This window comes from Castor canadensis, chromosome 13 (assembly GCF_047511655.1).
Source record: "Castor canadensis chromosome 13, mCasCan1.hap1v2, whole genome shotgun sequence".
In the NCBI taxonomy this organism is placed as follows: Eukaryota; Metazoa; Chordata; class Mammalia; order Rodentia; family Castoridae; genus Castor; species Castor canadensis.
In genome coordinates, this window is record NC_133398.1 from 66,682,459 (window position 1) to 66,693,763 (window position 11,305).

The following is an 11,305-nucleotide window of genomic DNA, read 5'->3' on the forward strand; positions in this document are numbered from 1 at the left end:
GTTGGCATTCCTTCTGTGGAATTTGTCATTTGGTGACTTTGGGGGAATGATGTAACGGATAATTATATACCTGTCTTTGTCTTAGAAGCTCCCGGTCCTTTCAGAGTTCAACAGATTAAACCAGCAGTGATCATACACCCAAGTCACAAGGCAAATTACTGGGCCAGCAATCCTCACTAAACATTAGAACCTGGGAAACTGAAAAATTCTAATGCCTAGACTCCAGACCAGTTTAACTTGAGTCTCTACAAGTGGTGCCCAACACTGGTATTTTTATGAGTTCTTTAGGAAATTCTGATACACATTTAGGATGGAGAATCTGCAGTAGACTGTGAGTTTTTTGAGGATGGGAGATTCAGAACATCCCCAATTCCATTCTTGACCCCTTCTATGCTCACCAGTAATTGTTCTGTAGAACACAATTGATTGGAACACAGTTAACAGTTCATCTCAATAACACCTAGCAAGTTCTGGCACATTTACTCTGCCCCAAGAATTATACTAACTCCGTACAATAATACTGGGAGGTAATACTCTGAGTGTCATCATCCTGATATACAAAGAGGTCAAATAACTTGCCCAAGATTGTAACAGGTGCACATTGCCTTATTTTCCAACTCCCCTTAAAACCAGGGAATGTAGGAGAAGAGGGTCAAGTGAGCCCAAGTGAGCCCAAGTGAGCCCAAGGCAGAGTTCCAGGCCAAGATTAGGGTAGTGTTAATTCATCTTTTTCTCTTTGACTTTGTTGATGGTGTGCCTTATTGTCAGTATCACATGCAGTATGTGATGTTTCAAATTTTGCAGGGGAAAATAAATGAACACTGAAGGAGGATCAAGAAGAGCTCACTCATCAAGATAACTGACACATCCATGGAGAAATGAACAACAATCTTTGTTGTCTCTATTGAGTTGCTGGTGTCTAATCCCCTTTAAATCAAATCCCTTACTCAGTCTTTTATGCTCAAGTAAGAGTTGATTAAAGTTTTTGCTGTTTGGGGCTCACATTTTTTTGTCATGTGGAAAATTCCTATTTTGTTTGTGTGTTTGTTTTGAGCATGAAATTGAAAAGCACTTTTAGGTAAGCACTTTTTAGAATTCTAATAAAGGGGAAGGGGGGAGAAATGACCCAAACATTGTATGCACATACGAATAAAAGAAATTAAAAAAAAATTCTAATAAAAATGTTTTACATTTTTAGAGCTAGAGGAATAACCTGATAAATCCTCCAGGAAAAGGCTGTCAACCTGATTTTTCTCTATTTGATACATATGTTTTTATTATTTATTTATTTTTAGTGTTGGGCTTGATTTACATGAAGTCTCCTTAAAACCAAGGAAAAGACAGCATTACATCTAGAGAATTTGTATCTTGTTTTTAAAGGTAAATTTGTAAAAGGAGACTTTTTTTTTTTTGGACTGTAGTTTAAATTACTCTCCTTTTTCTAGCAATATTTTTGAGGCAGGGTCTTGCTATATAGCCTAGATTCAAGCTCCTCCTACCTCAGGCTCCCAATTGCTGGGATTAGAGGTGGCATCCCCAGGTCCAGCTTCAAGCAATTCTTGATAAATATTGGTCAGGAACAAAACCTTCCTCAAATATTTTTCTGAAATAACTGCTTTAAGAAAATAGGTCCCACAGGAAGGACTGCCAAAACCAGATTTTAAATTAGTGTGCCTTTATGAAATGCTTCACAGTTTGAGCGAGGAGGAAGAGGATGAAGACAGGAGGAAGGGAGACTAGAGGGACATTTGGGTGCAGATCCAAAATGCCCACTTTTATTAGAGGTCATTTCCGTTTTTCTCACTGAATGCTTCCCTCCTCACTTTCTGATCTGCTAATTCTACTGTTTAAATTACTTGGATTTTGACTTTTTATTTCTCAAGGGATTAAGCTTTGAGGAGTTATATGGGGGCCAGGATTGCAATTCAGGTATTTTGCTTTTGGAGTGTGTAATAGCGTGAATAATTTTGTTGATGTATTGAGGTTTGGATTACTGTGGAAAGATCTGTCATTAAACATCGTAAAAAGAATTCCTACCTGTCTTACTTCAGTTTATAATTCCTTTCTTGACTTTCACCATTGCAGATCTGTCAAATCCTCAACCATATTTTACAAGCATACTTCATGGGGTGTCAGTTTGCAGAGGATCCTGGGACAGTCTCTTATGTGAAATCTGGGCCCTCTAAGCAAAAGCTATACATAAAGACTGTTTCTGTATGGTCATCAGTCTAGGTGAAGTCTATAGGTCCTGAAGTATAAAAGAGATAAAAATTGGATGATATGACTGATATAGAAGAGTTGGTTGGTTTTAAGTTTATAATCTGATGAGTTGTGTATATGAGTTCAGCCTAGCTCCTTAATGCTGGGCCGTTCTTAATATAGCCATGACTCCACTCAGTCAGAACCATTAAAGGAACTGGCTATAATCTGAGTAGGACATGCCTTTTAATCCAGTAAATATGCTATCATTGCCAGATGGGGCTGCTGCCCTTCCCTGGTGGGGGAACCATCCCAGCACTATAAGACATTCAAGTTTTGGAAAGAACCTTCTCTCTCCTTTCTTCTCTTGTGCTGAGCATCCTGCCAACAATGATAAGACTACCTGAGTCTAGGGCCCTTCTGTCCTCCACACTGGGTCTGAGGTGGTCAAATTATGACAATAAATTTATATTACTTATCAAAGGAAAGAACCTATGCTTAGTTTTACCTTTAGAACTAAGGAATTTGACCCACAGCTTGGGTCAGATCTAGGACAAGAGCTCTTCCTTGGAGCAAATGGGATGTTTTTGGATGACTGGGTTGACACAGCCTCTTTAGCAGAATGAGGAGTTCCAAGTCCAAAATTTCCCCTTGGGATTCAACATCTTTTAAATTGATCCATCAGCATCCCTATAAGTACATATTTTTTCTTTTTGTTTTCTTACAGTGCTGGGAATCAAACCCAGGACCCTGTTCATGCTACTCAAGTGTGCTACCACTGAACTACATCCCCAACCCTTGTTTTTTTGAGACATTCTTGCTGTGTAGCTCACTCTGGCTTTGAACTCCCTATATAACCCAGGCTAACCTGAACTTGTGATCCTCCGGCCTCTGTTCCTGAGTGCTGAGATTACAGGTGTGCACCACCACATCTGGCTTCTTATCTTTATTTTCAAAGTACCTTGTAGTTCATAGTAAAATATCACCTTTCCTTGTCAACCCCAAAGAATCACCTGCTGGAGTGCATTCACTCTGTGTGGTTCTGTGGTGCCACACAGTTTTGTCTCCTCTCCAAGACCGTGGGAACCAACAGAGCAGACAGAACACAACATATGTATATCTGGGTTTGGTTTGTATGTGTGGAAGGCTCACATGGTGCAGAGATTGGGGGTTTTATCTCTATCTCGATACCACTAGGAACACTGAGACAACAGTGATGAGGGTTCCCAAGGCCTGTCCCAGAAATAGTGAAAGGAATTCAGGAGCCTCTAGGCCCCTGAGACACAGATCTAGATTAGGACTTCAAATGAAGAGAGGGAAGAGAGACCCCTGGCAAGGCAGAGTTGTCATACACATGTGTAGAGGGGCTTGAGCTTTTGATGTGATTGGTTGGGGATGTTCTTAAACCAGCTAAGGTGTGTCATTGCATGTCTTGAATAGCCTGGGTGAGTTTGGAAGGTGATTTGTTCTAAGTTCTTCCATAGAGGGGCAGGACAAGGGCAACTTTGGGGATTTTGGGAGAGTCACAGTCTTTTAGAGACCTTATCATCTACCTTTGGGGGCCCTGGAAAGAGATGGAGCTAATGGTCTTCCTTCCCCTATACCCCTTTTATCATTCACTCATTCCTTTACTTAGTGTCTGGGTTTGCCATGCGCTGCATCCAGGGCTTCATATGAGCATTAAAATATAAGTGTGAAAACTGAGGATTTGGGAGCAGGAGCACATGGATTTAGATACCATTTACAGAGAGCTTTGGGCAAATAATTGAACCTCGTTATGCTTGAGTGTCCTTATGTGTAAAGTGGAGGTAGTGATACTATTTGCTTTGTAATGTCGTAAATGGATGACACACTTTAAAAGCACATTAAATCAATGCCTCACACAAAAAGAGCACTCACTGTTAGCCATTCTTATTCTCACTTCATTTAATTATTTAGGGAAAACATTATTTCCCCCATTTTCTTGCTAAGGACACTAAGGCTCAGCCAAACAAGTGTCAGAGCCAATTTTCAAACCCTCTTTTTTCTAAACTTCGTGGTCTCTCGACTACCTTCTACTGCCTCTTGGTTGTCATGAGTCTTCCCCTGTGGCTAGGGCATCCTAGCAATTCTATCTGAGCATTTAAAATACTCAGCACTTCAATCAGAGTGACAGGGCTACTAAGGTCTCTAACAGTTATTAGAATGACATTCATCACTTCTTGGTTTAGGTCAACAAGAGGTGCTTTCTGTTCTTATTTCCTGCCATTGGAATACTATGTTTGTAAATAGCATTTTTAGGAAGTTCTCCTTCCCCCTCACTTCAAAATAATCCTCCCTGTTCCTTGTCCTCCAGGAACTGACACACACTTAAATTGGTATTTTGAACTGAGATAAATATCACACCTGTTTTAGTGGGATGACTTCCAGGAACAGATTGTAAGCAGTAGGTGTTATTGCTGGAAGTGCTTGAGTCATGGTGTGAACTCATCATGAAAGCTCATTGGCATTGCGTAAGGGAAGAAAGTTTAACTCAGGCGCATGATGACGTCCTTTGTTCATTGAATCATGTGGTCTCCCAGTCCTGACAACCAAATTGATTGCGCAGCCTTGTGTGGCTCCATCAACTTGTACTTACGAAGTGCCTACTATGTACTCAGTATAGAACTGGATCCTGTGGGAAGGACGGGGTCATGCTAGGGGTATAAGATACAACCTGTATCCTCCTGGAGTTTCCAGACTTACTAGGGCAATGAGATGTTTTAGAAACTATTGTAAACTCAGATGTCTTCAGAAGAAGCAGAATTTGTGACTGTCAGCTGAAGTGGGTTTTGTAATAATGGGTGGTAGGAACTGGAGTGAAATGGACAGTTTAACTCCCCCCATCCCCTGCTCCCACAGATGTTCATATTCCTGAAATTCAAATCTAAAACAACAAAAGGTTCTGTGGCCACATAAAGCTGTTTACTCCTGCTTAATAATATAAAATAATGATACTGATTTAAATGAGGTTATGGAACTCAGTTCCATTACTTTATAATTAAGTCCTGTATTGACTAACTTATTAATATAAGGTAATACCTGTTTATGTACCAAGATACTATTACTTCTATACATTCCAGGAGGTAAGAAACACTGAGGTCTTGGGACTAGGGTCAATAATTTTTCTTCAACATTGCAGAATAGGAAGAACTGGTAGAAAAGAAGTTTGGGAGAAGTGAGGTAATTGGGGAGGGATAATGAAGGGTGTTATATGGGGAAGGAAATGTCTTCTGGGCATATCTTCTGAAGTGTCTTAAATATTAGACCTGGTATTTTAGATTTTGTGCTATAGACACAAAGAGTTTGGGAGTGAGAAAGTACAGTATGAATTGACAATCTTGCTCATGATAGTTTGGAAGTGGGTAGAGAATGGTGGCAGTAAGGTTCTAAGGAGGCCATTGAAGAAGTCTGGAAACAAGAGTAATAAAGTCTAAACATGGCATGTGGGTCACAGAAAATGGCTGATGAAACATCATAGGCATGGGAAGAAATCATGAAGCAACTTATTTTAAAGGTGAAATATTGCAGAAGAGTAAATATTGATGCTTGGGAAAATGCCTTTTGGATTTCACAAGTAGGGCATTGGTTACCTTGGGGTTTCCAGATAATTGTGGGGGTTGGAAGCCCAAGACAGCAGGGGAATAAAGTATTACTGAATAGGAGGAAATGGAGGCCCATGAACAAACAGCAATCTGTAGTCCAAAAAATGTGGTAAGAAAAAGAAAAGAGAAATAGGGTTCCAGTGTTTATTCTGACATGTTCCTGACTAGTTTTGGAACAGATTGTCTAGAAGAATTGGGTTTTGAATGAAGGATTTCAAGTTGATATGAGGGGAGAGGGATATGATCATAAAGGAGGTGAGATTAGGCCTGTAGGTGATGGGAGAATAATGCAGACACATTTTAAATTAATCTTTGCTAGAATGGGAAAATATGGATGAGGGCATTTGAAGGAGTAAATGTGGTTATAGCAAATGAAATGATTAGAAAGGATAATCAGTTTTTTTTTTTTTCTGAGACAGGGTCTTCCAATGTAGCCCAGGCTGGCCACAAACTTGGTATTTACCCAGGCTGTCCTTGAACTCATGATCCTCCTGTGTCTGTCTTCCAAGTGCTGGAATAACAGGCCTTCACCACCATGCCCAGCTGACTTCCAACTTTTAATCCATTTTCTCGCAAACAACATAATTTCATTCTTCTTTATGGCTGAAGAATAATACTCCAATGTTTACACACACACACACACACACACACACACACATACACACACACATGTATCACATTTTCTTTATTCATTTGTCAGTTGACAGACACCTAGGTTGATTCCACAGTTTGGCTATTGTGACTAGTGCTGCTAAAAACATGGGTGTTAAGTATCTCAATTGTAGGCAGACTTACATTCCTTTGGATATATGCTCGGAATAAATATGCCGTAGCGGAATCACAGGATAGTTCTATTTAGCTTCTCAAGGAACCTCCCTATTGATTTCCATGGTGGCTGCACTGATTTACATCCCCACCAACAGGGTATGAGGGTTCCTTTTCCCCCTGCATTCTTACCAGCATTTGTTGTTGTTTGTTTTCTTGATGATTACCATTCTGACTGGGGCAAGATGGAATCTAAGTGTAGTTTTAATTTTTATTTCCTATATGAGTAAGGATGTTAAACATTTCTTCCCTTAATTGTTGGCCATTTGTATTTCTCCTTTTTTTTTTTGTGCTGGTGCTGGGGTTTGAACTCAGGGCTTCATGCTTGCTAGGCAGGTACTCTACCACTTGAGCCACTTCACCAGCTGTAACTTCTTCTTTTGAAAGCAATCCAATTCATTTGCCCATTTATTAATTTGATTGTTGTTCTTTTGGCATTTAAATTTTTAGAGCTCTTTATATATTATGGATATTAGTCCTTTATCTGATGAATAGCTGGCAAAGATTTTCGTCATTCTGTAGGCTATTTCCTGGCAATTGGAGTTTTACTCAGAAAGGCATTACCTATTCCTAAATCTTCAAGAGTCATCCCTCTGTTTTAGTCTTTACATTCAAAACTTTGATTCACTTTGAATTAATTTTTTGTACTGGGTGAAAGATAGGGGTATAGCTTCAGTCTTGTATGTGTGGATATCCAGTTTTCTCAACACCATTTGGTGAAGAGGCTGTCTGTTCTCCAACATATGGTTTTTGGCACCTTTGTCAAAAATCATATGGCTGTCGCTGTGTGGGCTTATTTTTGGATCTTCTATTCTGTTTCTTGGTCTGTGTCTGTTTTTGTGCCAGTTCCATGCTTTTTTTTTGTTGTTGTTACTATGGCTATATAGTATAATTTGAAGTCAAGTATTGTGTTACCTCCAGCATTGCTCATTTTTCTCAAGATTGCTTAGGCTCTTCAGGGTCTTTTGTGTTTCCATATAAATTTTAGGATTGATTTTTCTTTTTCTGTGAAAAATGACATTGGAATTTTTATGGGGATTCCATTGAATTTGTAGAATGCTTTCAATAGTACAGCCATTTCCATAATGTTAATTTTGCTTATCCATGAACATGGGAAGTCTTTCGATCTTCTAGTGTCTACTTCAATTTCTTTCTTCAAGATTTTATAGTTTTCATTGTAATCACCTCCTTTGTTAGGTTTATTCCTAGGTATTTAATTTTTTTTGAGGTGATTATGAATGGGATTGTTTTCCTGATTTCTTTCTCACTTTGTTCATTATTGGTATATAGAAAAGCTGAAAGGCTACTGATTTTTTTTAATGGTGGGCCTGGGCTTTGAGCTCATGGCTTCATGTTTACAAATCAGGAGCTCTGCCACTTGAACCACACCTCCAGTCCATTTTTGTCTGGTTATTTTGGAGATGGAATTTAGTGAACTGTTTGCTCGGGCTGGCCTAGAACTGCAATCCTCCCAATATCAGGCTCCCAAGTAGCCAGGATTATAGGCATGAGCCATGGGCACCCAGTATTACTGATTTTTGTATGTTAATGTTGTATCATGGTGCTTTGCTGAAAATGTTTATCAGATCTAAGCGTTTTTGTTTTTTGTTTTTTTTTCCCTTGGCAGTACTGGGGTTTGAACTTAGGGCCTCACACTTGCTGGATAGCTGCTTTACCACTTGAGTTATGCTTCCAGCTCCAGATCTAAGAGGTTTTTTTGGTGGAGTCTCTCTTTATGTTTTTATCATCTGCAAATAAGCATAATTTTTGACATCTTTCCTATTTGTACCCCTTTTCTTTCCTTCTTTTGCCTTATTTCTCCAAGAATTCAGTCTCTGTATTGAATGACATTGAAGAGAGTGGACAGCTTTATCTTGCTCCTGACTGTAGAGAAAACGGTCTCAGTTTTTCCTCACCTAGTACAGTGTTGGCCATAGCTTCATCATACATAGTCTTTATTATGTTCCTTCTATTCCTGTTTTCTTCAGAGCTTTTATCATGAAGGGATATTGAATTTTGTCAAATGTTTTTTCTGTGTCTACTGAGATGATCTGTGAGTTTTGTCCTTTATTCTGTTTGTGTGGTGTATTATATTTATTGATTTGCACATGTTGAACCAGCCTTATGTCCCTGGAATGAAGCCAACTTGATCATGGTGTATGATCTTTTTAAGGTATTGTTGAATTTGGTTTGTAAGTATTTTAGTGACAGTTTTTGCATCTATGTTCATGCAGAAACTTGGTCTTTTCTTTTTCTTTTTGTCATGTCCTTATCCAGTTTTGGTATCAGGGTAATACTGACTTCATAGAATGAATTTGCTACCATTCCTTCCCCTTCTATTTTATTTTGGTGTTCTTTAAAGGTTTGGTAGAATTCTGTGGTGAATTCATCCTGTCCTGGGCCTTTTCAATTTAATCACTTGTTATAGATCCCTTTAGGTGGTTATATCCTATTGGTTCAGTCTTGGTAGGTCATATGCTGAAGCCTTATATCTTGATAGCTAGGAAAACATTTAAATCCCAGCAGTGTGAATTTTGGCACCTCACCCTTGCTACCCCACATTTTCTCATCTGGAAAACAAGGTAATATTACTTGCCCAATAGGTGTGTTGAAAAGAATAAGGTGATGCATGTAGATATCTAGTTCTGTACCAGCAGATAGTACCTGTTATTTATTTTGTTAAACCACTTTATTGAGGTATGAGTGAAATGCAAAGCTGTATCTATTTTATGTATACAACTTCATGAGTTTGGAGACAAATATATACTCATGAAATTGAAACCAGAGTTTTCAGACCCCAGGCCCAAACTCCTGGGGTTCTACATATCAGGTCCAGCTACTTGCCCCAGTACACCAAATAAAGAGATGGTAATGGGGAAGGGCAGAGAAAGGAGATTTATTACATGGCACAGTCAGGCATGAGAAGAGGCAGAGTAGACACACAGCCCATCTTCAGGCATCTTTAAAGTACAGACATGAGCTCTAGCTTTAAATAGACACAGAATTAGGACAGGGGTCAAAAGGTATGCATGGTTAAACAGTCCCAGTCCCAGTTGTGTTCCAGTAATCAGAAGTGGTGGCAGGTAGCTGGTCTAGCAGCTCATTGTCTCAAGATTGGTCAAATGGGGCTCAGTTGACCATTATCTCAGTCCTTGTTCTTCAAGGATTCCAGAGAAGTTATCACTGTCATTGCTTGAGGAGAGCAATATGGTTCCCAAGAGATGATTATTGCTGCTTCAGGGTGCAGCCTCATTATTATAGGTAATTGTCCTCATTCTGTGTGTGTATGTGTGTGTGTGTGTGTGGTGTGTGTGTATGTGTGTGTGTATGTGTATATGTGTGTGTGTATGTGTGTATGTGTGTGTATATGTGTGTATGCTGATCCTTAGGAGTAGTTTTGGTCTCTTGTCGTAAAGATGTTATTGATCAGTCCTGTCCTTCCTAAGTTCCATGGTGATTGCAAAGTGACTGCAGAGAGAATGGCTTAGAGCAAAGACAAATACCAGATGGAGACAGGGATGCCAAACTTTTCTCCTGTTTTTATGGTTAAATTTGTGGGCCTAAGTAAGTAAGTAAGGAGTCAGTGCTTTTCATCAAAAGCAGTTTTAAGTACCTGTTATAAAACCATCTCCACAGAATGGCATGAACCTTTCCATCTCCTTCCTCCTTTTCCCTCCCTTACTCTTTTCTTTCTTTCCTTCCCTGCCTCTTTCCCTCCTTTCTTTTCAGGTATTGTGCTATGAAGTAGAAAGTAGATCTCTACAATAATTCTTACTTGCCTTGAAAATTTTGGGCCACCCTACCTCCTCCCCCTGCCAGACTTGAGTTAGAATTAGTATTTTAGTGCTCCTAGGTCTCTCTGCCTTAGAATGTCTGGTGGAGAATATTGAAACTGGAGCCAAATTGCTGTGCTAACTATTTATTATGTGACTTTGAGCAAGTTACTTAACATTTTATGCTAGTTGCCTTGTCTATAGAAATGGAATAATAACACTGTCCACTTCATGGTGCTGTTATGAGATTGAACAGGGTAACATTTAAGTGGTAGGAACAATTCTTGCCTCACAGTAACTGCAATGCCCCAACACTTACCAAGTGAATAAAAATGATTTTTCTCTATGCTATTTTCCTTCCAGACTTACCAATCCCATCTCCTGCTATACTCACTTGGCAAGGAGAAATCTACTCACTTAGTTCCTACAGGTGTTAGGTCAACATCTTAAAAGAAAGTGCCCCTCCACTTGCCTTAGTGTCATCTCTATGAAAGATGGTGATGCTCAGGGATATGGTAGGTATTGTCTGTCTGGGATGAAACAGAAGTGGATTTGTGCTTAGTGCCAGAAAAATATACAAAATATCTTTGCAGCCCAAGTCTGCCTTGTTTGCATGTTGAATTTTCATCACCTGCCGGTGGCATGTTTTCCTGCTTTAACCAACACTACTGACTGAGCAAAGAGCCTGGGGTTTATGTGTGATTGATGTGAAATTGACACATTCTTGTCTATCTTCATGTTTCTGGATAAATTAGGAAATAAGGTGTTAGCTGGGAAGCCCTGGGAAGTAAAGCCAAGTTGGTACACTGGGAAGACAAAGCAAGTGTTGAAAAAGGATCAGCCAGTGTCCCCATGCTGTTACTGCTATTGCTTTTATTCATATCA

General features: G+C 39.4%; 1 protein-coding gene across 9 annotated transcripts in view; it reads left to right on the forward strand.

The window, feature by feature from the left end:
* Positions 1 to 2,030, forward strand: part of Spata6l (spermatogenesis associated 6 like) — a 61,908-nt gene extending 59,878 nt beyond the window's left edge. For all 9 annotated transcript variants that reach the window (XM_074051943.1, XM_074051939.1, XM_074051946.1 and 6 more), the window contains one exon: positions 805 to 2,030. The gene's annotated coding sequence lies outside the window, so the exon portion shown is untranslated. The remainder of the gene's footprint in view (positions 1 to 804) is intronic.
* The last annotated feature ends 9,275 nt before the right edge of the window (positions 2,031 to 11,305 follow it).